We start from the raw sequence: 10595 nt of genomic DNA on the forward strand, positions 1-10595 counted from the left end.
TTCCTCTCGGTCCATGTACAGGTTCCTCACGAGCACAATTCAGTGTTCTGGAATTCCCGTTCTTCATGATGTTCTTCATAATTCGTTATGATCCACATAGTCGGATGCCTTTGCACAGTCAGTAAAACACAGGTAAACATCCTTCTGGTATTCTCTGCTTTCAGCCAGGATCCATCTGACATCAGCAACGATATCCTGGTTCCACGTCCTCTTCTGAAACTGGCCTGAATTTCTGGCAGCTCCCTGTCAATGTACTGCTGGAAATGCTTTTGAATGATCTTCAGCAAAATTTTACTTGTGTGTGATAATAATGATATCGTTTAATGATTTCCTCATTTCGTTGGATCACCTTTCTTCGGAATGGGCACAAATATGGATCTCTTCCAGTCTGTTAGCCAGGTAGCTGCCTTCCAAATTTCTTGGCATAGATGAGTGAGTGCTTTCGGCGCTGGATCCGTTTGTTGAAATACCTCAGTTGGTAGTCGGTCAATCCCTGGAGGGTTTTTTTCGCCAATGCCTTCTGTGTAGCTTGGACCGCTTCCTTCAGTACCATTGGTTGTTGATCACATGCTACTTCCTGAAATGGTTGAATGTCAACCAATTCTTTTTGGTACAGTGACTGTGTATTCTTTCCATTTTCTTTTTTTATTTTTTCTTTTTATTTTTAATAACTTTTATTAAGCTTCAAGTGAACGTTTACAAATCCAATCAGTCTGTCACATATAAGTTTACATACATCTCACTCCCTACTCCCACTTGCTCTCCCCCTCTTGAGTCAGCCCTTTCAGTCTCTCCTTTCTTGACAATTTTGCTGGCTTCCCTCTCTCTCTATCCTCCCATCCCCCCTCCAGACAAGAGTTGCCAACACAATCTCAAGTGTCCACCTGATATAATTAGCTCACTCTTCATCAGCGTCTCTCTCCCACCCACTGACCAGTCCCTTTCATTTCTGATGAGTTGTCTTCGGGGATGGTTCCTGTTCTGTGTCAACTGAAGGTCTGGGGAGCATGGCCGCCAGGATTCCTCTAGTCTCAGTCAGACCATTAAGTTTGGTCTTTTTATGAGAATTTGGGGTCTGTATGCCACTGATCTCCTGCTCCCTCAGGGGTCCTCTGCTGTGCTCTCTGTCAGGGCAGTCATTGATTGTGGCCGGGCACCAACTAGTTCTTCTGGTCTCAGGATGATGTAGGTCTCTGCTTCATGTGGCCCTTTCTGTCTCTTGGGCTCTTAGTTGTCGTGTGGCCTTGGTGTTCTTCATTTTCCTTTGCTCCAGGTGGGTTGAGACCAATTGCTGCATCTTAGATGGCCGCTTGTTAGCATTTAAGACCCCAGACGCCACATTTCAAAGTGGGATGCAGAATGATTTCATAATAGAATTATTTTGCCAATTGACTTAGAAGTCCCCGCAAACCATGTTCCCCAGACCCCCGCCCTTGCTCCCCTGACCTTTGAAGCATTCATTTTATCCCGGAAACTTCTTTGCTTTTGGTCCAGTCCAATTGAGCTGACCTTCCATGTATTGAGTGTTGTCTTTCCCTTCACCTAAAGCAGTTCTTATCTACTGATTAATCAATAAAAAACCCTTTCCCACCCTCCCTTCCTCCCCCTCTCGTAACCACAAAAGTATGTGTTCTTCTCAGGTTTACTATTTCTCAAGATCTTATAATAGTGGTCTTATACAATATTTGTCCTTTTGCCTCTGACTGATTTCGCTCAGCATAATGCCTTCCAGGTTCCTCCATGTTATGAAATGTTTCACAGATTCGTCACTGTTCTTTATCGATGCGTAGTATTCCATTGTGTGAATATACCACAATTTATTTACCCATTCATCCGTTGATGGACACCTTGGTTGCTTCGAACTTTTTGCTATTGTAAACAGAGCTGCAATAAACATGGGTGTGCATATATCTGTTTGTATGAAGGCTCTTGTATCTCTAGGGTATATTCCGAGGAGTGGGATTTCTGGGTTGTATGGTAGTTCTATTTCTAACTGTTTAAGATAACGCCAGATAGATTTCCAAAGTGGTTGTACCATTTTACATTCCCACCAGCAGTGTATGAGAGTTCCAATCTCTCCGCAGCCTCTCCAACATTTATTATTTTGTGTTTTTTGGATTAATGCCAGCCTTGCTGGTGTGAGATGGAATCTCATCGTAGTTTGAATTTGCATTTCTCTAATGGCTAATGATCGAGAGCATTTTCTCATGTATCTGTTGGCTGCCTGAATATCTTCTTTAGTGAAATGTGTGTTCATATCCTTTGCCCACTTCTTGATTGGGTTGTTTGTCTTTTTGTGGTTGAGTTTTGACAGAATCATGTAGATTTTAGAGATCAGGCGCTGGTCGGAGATGTCATAGCTGAAAATTCTTTCCCAATCTGTAGGTGGTCTTTTTACTCTTTTGGAGAAGTCTCTAGATGAGCATAGGTGTTTGATTTTTAGGAGCTCCCAGGTATCTGGTTTCTCTTCATCATTTTTGGTAATGTTTTGTATTCTGTTTATACCTTGTATTAGGGCTCCTAGGGTTGTCCCAATTTTTTCTTCCATGATCTTTATCGTTTTAGTCTTTATGTTTAGGTCTTTGATCCACTTGGAGTTAGTTTTTGTGCATGGTGTGAGGTATGGGTCCTGTTTCATTTTTTTGCAAATGGATATCCAGTTATGCCAGCACCATTTGTTAAAAAGGCTATCTTTTCCCCAATTAATTGACACTGGTCCTTTGTCAAATATCAGCTGCTCATACGTGGATGGATCTATGTCTGGGTTCTCAATTCTGTTCCATTGGTCTATGTGTCTGTTGTTGTACCAATACCAGGCTGTTTTGACTACTGTGGCTGTATAATAGGTTCTGAAGTCAGGTAAGGTGAGGCCTCCCACTTTCTTCTTCTTTTTCAGTAGTGCTTTGCTTATCCGGGGCTTCTTTCCCTTCCATATGAAATTGGTGATTTGTTTCTCTATCCCCTTAAAATATGACATTGGAATTTGGATCGGAAGTGCGTTAAATGTATAGATGGCTTTTGGTAGAATAGACATTTTTACTATGTTAAGTCTTCCTATCCATGAGCAGGGTATGTTTTTCCACTTAAGTATGTCCTTTTGAATTTCTTGTAGTAGAGCTTTGTAGTTTTCTTTGTATAGGTCTTTTACATCCTTGGTAAGATTTATTCCTAAGTATCTTATCTTCTTGGGGGCTACTGTGAATGGTATTGATTTGGTTATTTCCTCTTCGGTGTTCTTTTTGTTGATGTAGAGGAATCCAAGTGATTTTTGTATGTTTATTTTATAACCTGAGACTCTGCCAAACTCTTCTATTAGTTTCAGTAGTTTTCTGGAGGATTCCTTAGGGTTTTCTGTGTATATAATCATGTCATCTGCAAATAGTGATAACTTTACTTCTTCCTTGCCAATCCGGATACCTTTTATTTCTTTGTCTAGCCTAATTGCCCTGGCTAAGACTTCCACCACGATGTTGAATAAGAGCGGTGATAAAGGGCATCCTTGTCTGGTTCCCGTTCTCCAGGGAAATGCTTTCAGGTTCTCTCCATTTAGAGTGATATTGGCTGTTGGCTTTGCATAGATGCCCTTTATTATGTTGAGGAATTTTCCTTCAATTCCTATTTTGGTAAGAGTTTTTATCATGAATGGGTGTTGGACTTTGTCAAATGCCTTTTCTGCATCAATTGATAAGATCATGTGGTTTTTGTCTTTTGTTTTATTTATGTGGTGGATTACATTAATGATTTTTCTGATTTTAAACCAGCCTTGCATACCTGGTATAAATCCCACTTGATTAGGGTGAATTATTTTTTTGATGTGTTGTTGGATTCTATTGGCTAGAATTTTGTTGAGGATTTTTGCGTCAATGTTCATGAGGGATATAGGTCTATAATTTTCTTTTTTTGTAATGTCTTTACCTGGTTTTGGTATCAGGGAGATGGTGGCTTCATAGAATGAGTTGGGTAGTATTCCGTCATTTTCTATGCTTTGGAATACCTTTAGTAGTAGTGGTGTTAACTCTTCTCTGAAAGTTTGGTAGAACTCTGCAGTGAAGCCGTCTGGGCCAGGGCTTTTTTTTGTTGGGAGTTTTTTGATTACTGTTTCAATCTCTTTTTTTGTTATGGGTCTATTTAGTTGTTCTACTTCTGAATGTGTTAGTTTAGGTAGGTAGTGTTTTTCCAGGAATTCATCCATTTCTTCTAGGTTTGCAAATTTGTTAGAGTACAATTTTTCATAATAATCTGAAATGATTCTTTTAATTTCATTTGGGTCTGTTGTGATGTGGTCCTTCTCATTTCTTATTCGGGTTATTTGTTTCCTTTCCTGTATTTCTTTAGTCAGTCTAGCCAATGGTTTATCAATTTTGTTAATTTTTTCAAAGAACCAGCTTTTGGCTTTGTTAATTCTTTCAATTGTTTTTCTGTTCTCTAATTCATTTAGTTCAGCTCTAATTTTTATTATTTGTTTTCTTCTGGTGCCTGATGGATTCTTTTGTTGCTCACTTTCTATTTGTTCAAGTTGTCGGGACAGTTCTCTGATTTTGGCTCTTTCTTCTTTTTGTATGTGTGCATTTATTGATATAAATTGGCCTCTGAGCACTGCTTTTGCTGTGTCCCAGAGGTTTTGATAGGAAGTATTTTCATTCTCGTTGCTTTCTATGAATTTCCTTATTCCCTCCTTGATGTCTTCTATTATCCAGTCTTTTTTCAGGAGGGTATTGTTCATTTTCCAAGTATTTGATTTCTTTTCCCTAGTTTTTCTGTTATTGATCTCTAGTTTTATTGCCTTGTGGTCTGAGAAGATGCTTTGTAATATTTCGACGTTTTGGACTCTGCAAAGGTTTGTTTTATGACCTAATATGTGGTCTATTCTAGAGAATGTTCCATGTGCGCTAGAAAAAAAAGTATATTTTGCAGCAGTTGGGTGGAGAGTTCTGTATAAGTCAATGAGGTCAAGTTGGTTGATTGTTGTAATTAGATCTTCCGTGTCTCTGTTGAGCTTCTTACTGGATGTCCTGTCCTTCTCCGAAAGTGGTGTGTTGAAGTCTCCTACTATAATTGTGGAGGTATCTATCTCACTTTTCAATTCTGTTAAAATTTGATTTATGTATCTTGCAGCCCTGTCATTGGGTGCATAAATATTTAATATGGTTATGTCTTCCTGATCAATTGTCCCTTTTATCATTATATAGTGTCCTTCTTTATCCTTTGTGGTGGATTTAAGTCTAAAGTCTATTTTGTCAGAAATTAATATTGCTACTCCTCTTCTTTTTTGCTTATTGTTTGCTTGATATATTTTTTTCCATCCTTTGAGTTTTAGTTTGTTTGTGTCTCTAAGTCTAAGGTGTGTCTCTTGTAGGCAGCATATAGATGGATAATGTTTCTTTATCCAGTCTGTGACTCTCTGTCTCTTTATTGGTGCATTTAGTCCATTTACATTCAGGGTAATTATAGATAAATAAGTTTTTAGTGCTGTCATTTTGATGCCTTTTTATGTGTATTGTTGACAATTTCATTTTTCCACATACTTTTTTGTGCTGAGGTGTTTTTCTTAGTAAATTGTGAGATCCTCATTTTCATAGTGCTTGACTTTATGTTAGTTGAGTCGTTATGTTTTTCTTGGTTTTTATCTTGAGTTATAGAGTTGTTATACATTTTTGTGGTTACCTTATTTACCCCTATTTTTCTAAGTAAAAACCTAACTCGTATTGTTCTATATCGCCTTGTATCACTCTCCATATGGCAGTTCAATGCCTCCTGTATTTAGTCCCTCTTTTTGATTATTGTGATCTTTTACCTATTGACTTCCATGATTCCCTGTTATGTGTATTTTTTTTTTAATTAATCTTAATTTGTTTGTTTTTGTGATTTCCCTATTTGAGTTGATATCAGGACGTTCTGTTTTGTGACCTTGTGTTGTGCTGATATCTGATATTATTGGTTCTCTGACCAAACAATATCCTTTAGTATTTCTTGTAGTTTTGGTTTGGCTTTTGCAAATTCTCTAAACTTGTGTTTGTCTGTAAATATCTTAATTTCGCCTTCATATTTCAGAGCGAGTTTTGCTGGATATATGATCCTTGGCTGGCAGTTTTTCTCCTTCAGTGTTCTGTGTATGTTGTCCCATTCCCTTCTTGCCTGCATGGTTTCTGCTGAGTAGTCAGAACATATTCTTATTGATTCTCCCTTGAAGGAAACCTTTCTTTTCTCCCTGGCTGCTTTTAAAATTTTCTGTTTATCTTTGGTTTTGGTGAGTTTGATGATAATATGTCTTGGTGTTTTTCTTTTTGTATCAATCTTAAATGGGGTTCGATGAGCATCTTGGATAGATATCCTTTCGTCTTTCATGATGTCAGGGAAGTTTTCTGTCAGGAGTTCTTCAACTATTTTCTCTGTGTTTTCTGTCCCCCCCTCCCTGTTCTGGGACTCCAATCACCCACAGGTTATCCTTCTTGATAGAGTCCCACATAATTCTTAGGGTTTCTTCATTTTTTTAAATTCTTTTATCTGATTTTTTTTCAGCTATGTTGGTGTTGATTCCCTGGTCCTCCAGATGTCCCAGTCTACATTCTAATTGCTCGAGTCTGCTCCTCTGACTTCCTAGTGCGTTGTCTAATTCTGTTATTTTATTGTTAATCTTTTGGATTTCTACATTCTGTCTCTCTATGGATTCTTGCAACTTATTAATTTTTCCAGTATGTTCTTGAATAATCTTTTTGAGTTCTTCAACAGTTTTATCAGTGTGTTCCTTGGCTTTTTCTGCAGTTATCCTAATTTCATTTGTGATATCATTAAGCATTCTGTAAATTAGTTTTTTATATTCTGTATCTGATAATTCCAAAATTGTGTCTTCATTTGGGGAAGATTTTGATTCTTTTGTTTGGGGGGTTGGAGAAGCTGTCATGGTCTGCTTCTTTAAGTGGTTTGATATGGATTGTTGTCTCCGAGCCATCACTGGGAAACTAGTTTTTCCAGAAAATCCGCTAAAAAAAAATGCAGTCAGATCCCTATCAGAGTTCTCCCTCTGGTTCAGGCTATTCAGATGTTAATGAAGCTGCCTGGGGAGGGTGGGGGAGGGAACAGAGAGATAGGAGAGTAGCACCTCAGAATATAGCCAGAGTTGCTTGTCTTGCTTGGAATGACTATTATATCTGAGATTCCCGCGGGGCGCGTCGCCTATGTGTGCTGGCTGTGTGGAGATTGCCCCTGGGGGGTCTGGCCCGCTGGAGTCACGGTCAGATCCTCCGCTTCCAGCCCCATGCCCAGCGTCAAGGCTCCCCTACTGGGATGGTGCACTCTCGACTCCGAAATCAGTCGCTGCCTCCTGGGGACTTCTCATCCCTCCAGCCGCGTAGCCGTGCCTCCTCAGAGAACCAGTTGGGCCTCCTCCCGGGGTTAGTTCAGATGGGTGGAGCAGCTCCCTGTGCTTGTGCCGTGACCGAGTGTCCTGGCAGGGACGCTGTTCTCCCCACTCCAATACCAGTCGCTGCCTCCCAGGGACTTCTCTTACCGGCTGTGTCCCACGCCGCCCGCGCGACCCGGCTGGTCCCCTTCCCGGGGTTAGTTCAGGGGGGTGGAGCAACTCTCCGTGTTTATGCTGTACCTGTGTCCAGTCCAAATCCCTGCGGGACGGTTCCCCGGCTCGGACGCTGCTCTTTCTGCTCCAAGACCAGTCACTGCCTCCCGGGGACTTCTCCTACCGGCTGCGTCCCACGCCGCCCGTGGAACCGGCTGGTCCCCCTCCCGGGGTTAGTTCAGGGTGGTGGAGCAGCTCTCTGTGCTCGTGCCGTACCTGACTGGTACGCTGGCTCCAGGCTCTGGAAACAATCGCTGCTTCCCCGTATTAGTTCGTTCTCCGTCTCTAAATCTGTGTTTGTTGTTCAGGGTTCGTAAATGGTTATGTATGTGATTGATTCACTTGTTTTTCCGTGTCTTTGTTGTAAGAGGGATCCGAGGTAGCGTCTGCCTAGTCTGCCATCTTGGCTCCGCCTCCTTTCCATTTTCTTTTGATGCTTCCTGGTCATATAATATTTTCCCTGTAGATTCTTCCAGTATTTCTTCAGTTCTTTCAGCTTGAGAAAAGCCAAGTGTATTCTTCCCTTTCAGTTTTCTATCTCCAGGTCTTTGCACATTTCATTATAATACTTTGTCTTTTTTGAGCTGCCCTTTGAAATCTTCTCTTCAGCTCTTTTATTTCATCATTTTTTACATTCGCTTTAGATACTCTGTGTTCTAGAGCAACTTTGAGTCTCTTCCGACATCCATTTTGCTCTCTTCTTTCTTTCCTGTCTTTTTAATGACCTCTTGCTTTCTTCATATATGATGTCCTTGTTGTCATTCCACAACTCATCTAGTCTTCAGTCCTTAGTGTTCATTGCATCAAATCTATTCTGGAGATGGTCTCTAAATTCAGTTGGGTCAAGGTCGTACTTTGGCTCTCATGGACTTGCTCTAATTTTTTTCAGCTTCAGCTTGAAATTATATATGAGCAATTGATGGTCTGTTCCACAGTTGGCCCCTGACCATGTTCTGACTGATGATGTTGAACCTTTCCATCATCTCTTTCCACAGATGTAGTTGATTTGATTCCTGTGTATTCCTACTGGCGAGGTCCACATGTGTAGTCACTGTTTACATTGTTGAAAAAGGTATTTGCAGTGAAGAAGTTGTTGGTCTTGCAAAATTCTATCATGTGACCTCTGGTGTCTTTCTATCACCAAGGCCATGTTTTCCATCTATGGGTTTTCCTCTCTTCCAACATTCACATTCCAATCACCAGCAATTATCAATGCATCTTTATTGCATGGTTAATCAACTTCAGACTGCAGAAGTTGGTGAAAAGCTTCAATTTCTTCATCTTTGGCCTTAGTGGTTGGTGTGTAAATTTGAATAGTGATCATATTAACTGGTCTTCCTTGTAAAGTATGGATGTTATCCTATCACTGACAACGCTGTACTTCAGGACAGGTCTTGAAATGTTCTTTTTGACGATGAATGCAACACCATCCCTCTTCAATTCATCATTCCCGGGATAGTAGACCGTATGATTATCTGATTCAAAATGGATGTTACCAGTCCATTTCAGCTCACTAATGCCTAGGATATCAATGTTTATGTGTTTCATTTCATTTTTGAGGACTTCCAATTTTCCTAGATTCATACTTTGTACATTCCACGTTTAGATTATTAGTGGATGTTTGTAGCTGTCTCTTCTTATTTTGAGTCTTGCCACATCAGCAGATGAAGGTTCTGAAAGCTTGACCCTACCCATATCATTAAGGTTAACCCTCCTTTGAGGAAGCAGCTCTTCCCTGGTCATCTTTTGGGCTCTTCTCCTGGCACTATATCAGACAGTGTTCTGCCACTATTCATAAGGTTTCACTGGCCAGTTTTTTCAGAAGTAGACTGCCAGGCTTTTCTTCCTAGTCTGTCTTAGCCTGGAAGCTCACTGAAACCTGTCCACCATGGATGACCCTGCTGGTATTTGAAATATCAGTGGCATAGCTTCCAGTGTCACAACATGAAAGCCACCACAGTATGACAAGCTGACAGATAAGTGGTTGGTACTTAGCTTGGCTCACGGGGTAATCTATCCATATCAGGTATTGTGTTTGAAAAGAGGCTTTGAATCGTAGGAAGGGGCTGTGGGGCTGGGAGAGAGACAGATGCCGGTCATACCTAGAAGCAGAATCTTTGATGAGGTGAAAAATGTGAAATTGTTCACTATAGATTAGTAAGTAAGCACAAGTAAGCCCGTGCTTAACCTTGCTTATTGAGAAATCCACCCTGGGGGGTGGACTTTGCCTCTTTGCTGGACAAAGCAGAGAAGTCAGATAGCAATTCCACCTTCATGATTTATTAGCCATGGACCTCTTCTTCTCAATTTCATTGATTGTAAAATGGGGATAACTCCTAGCATTGGTGTGAGCATTAAACAAGAAAATGCTTGTAATGGGCCTGCACGGGGCCCTGCTCACAGTTAGCCCTCTGTCAGTGTGAACCAGGCAAGAAGACAGGTTTGTTTGATGCTTTCAGGACTGTCTGAATTGCTAGGAAAATGACCTTCCTGTAAAGCATCTCCGTTGGTGTGAAGAAGCTCTGTTGTCAAGTGGAAATGAACGGGGACAGAAAACAGAAGTTTTCTCTGTGGTTATACCCACACATTTCTGGGTCCATCCAAACTGCTTGACCACCCAGGATGTGCCTTGGGAACCAGATGTGGTCCCTGCCATCAAGAACTAGTCTAGGGAGACAAGTGACTTAAAGGGTTAGGTGCAGGACACAGTCGATAAAGCTGGACTTAAAGTGTCCCCCCAGAGTGCCATGGTGCAGAGTGACAGGGAGGATGCTGGAGGACTTCTCAGAAGAGGTGATGCCTGACTGGGCTTTGAGGGATGGGCATGGTTCTTCCAGGCTGGAGGAGGCCCTCCCTGGGTGTTGCATAGGGTTAAGTGCTCAACTACTAGCCGTAAGGTTGGTGGTTCAAACCTACCAAAAGGCATCTCAGAAGACAGGCCTGGTGATCTCCTTCTGAAAGGCCACACCCTTGAAAACCTTATAGGGCAGTTCTACTCTGCACGCATGGGGTCTCCACACAT

The sequence above is a fragment of the Loxodonta africana genome, chromosome 4 (assembly GCF_030014295.1).
Source record: "Loxodonta africana isolate mLoxAfr1 chromosome 4, mLoxAfr1.hap2, whole genome shotgun sequence".
In the NCBI taxonomy this organism is placed as follows: Eukaryota; Metazoa; Chordata; class Mammalia; order Proboscidea; family Elephantidae; genus Loxodonta; species Loxodonta africana.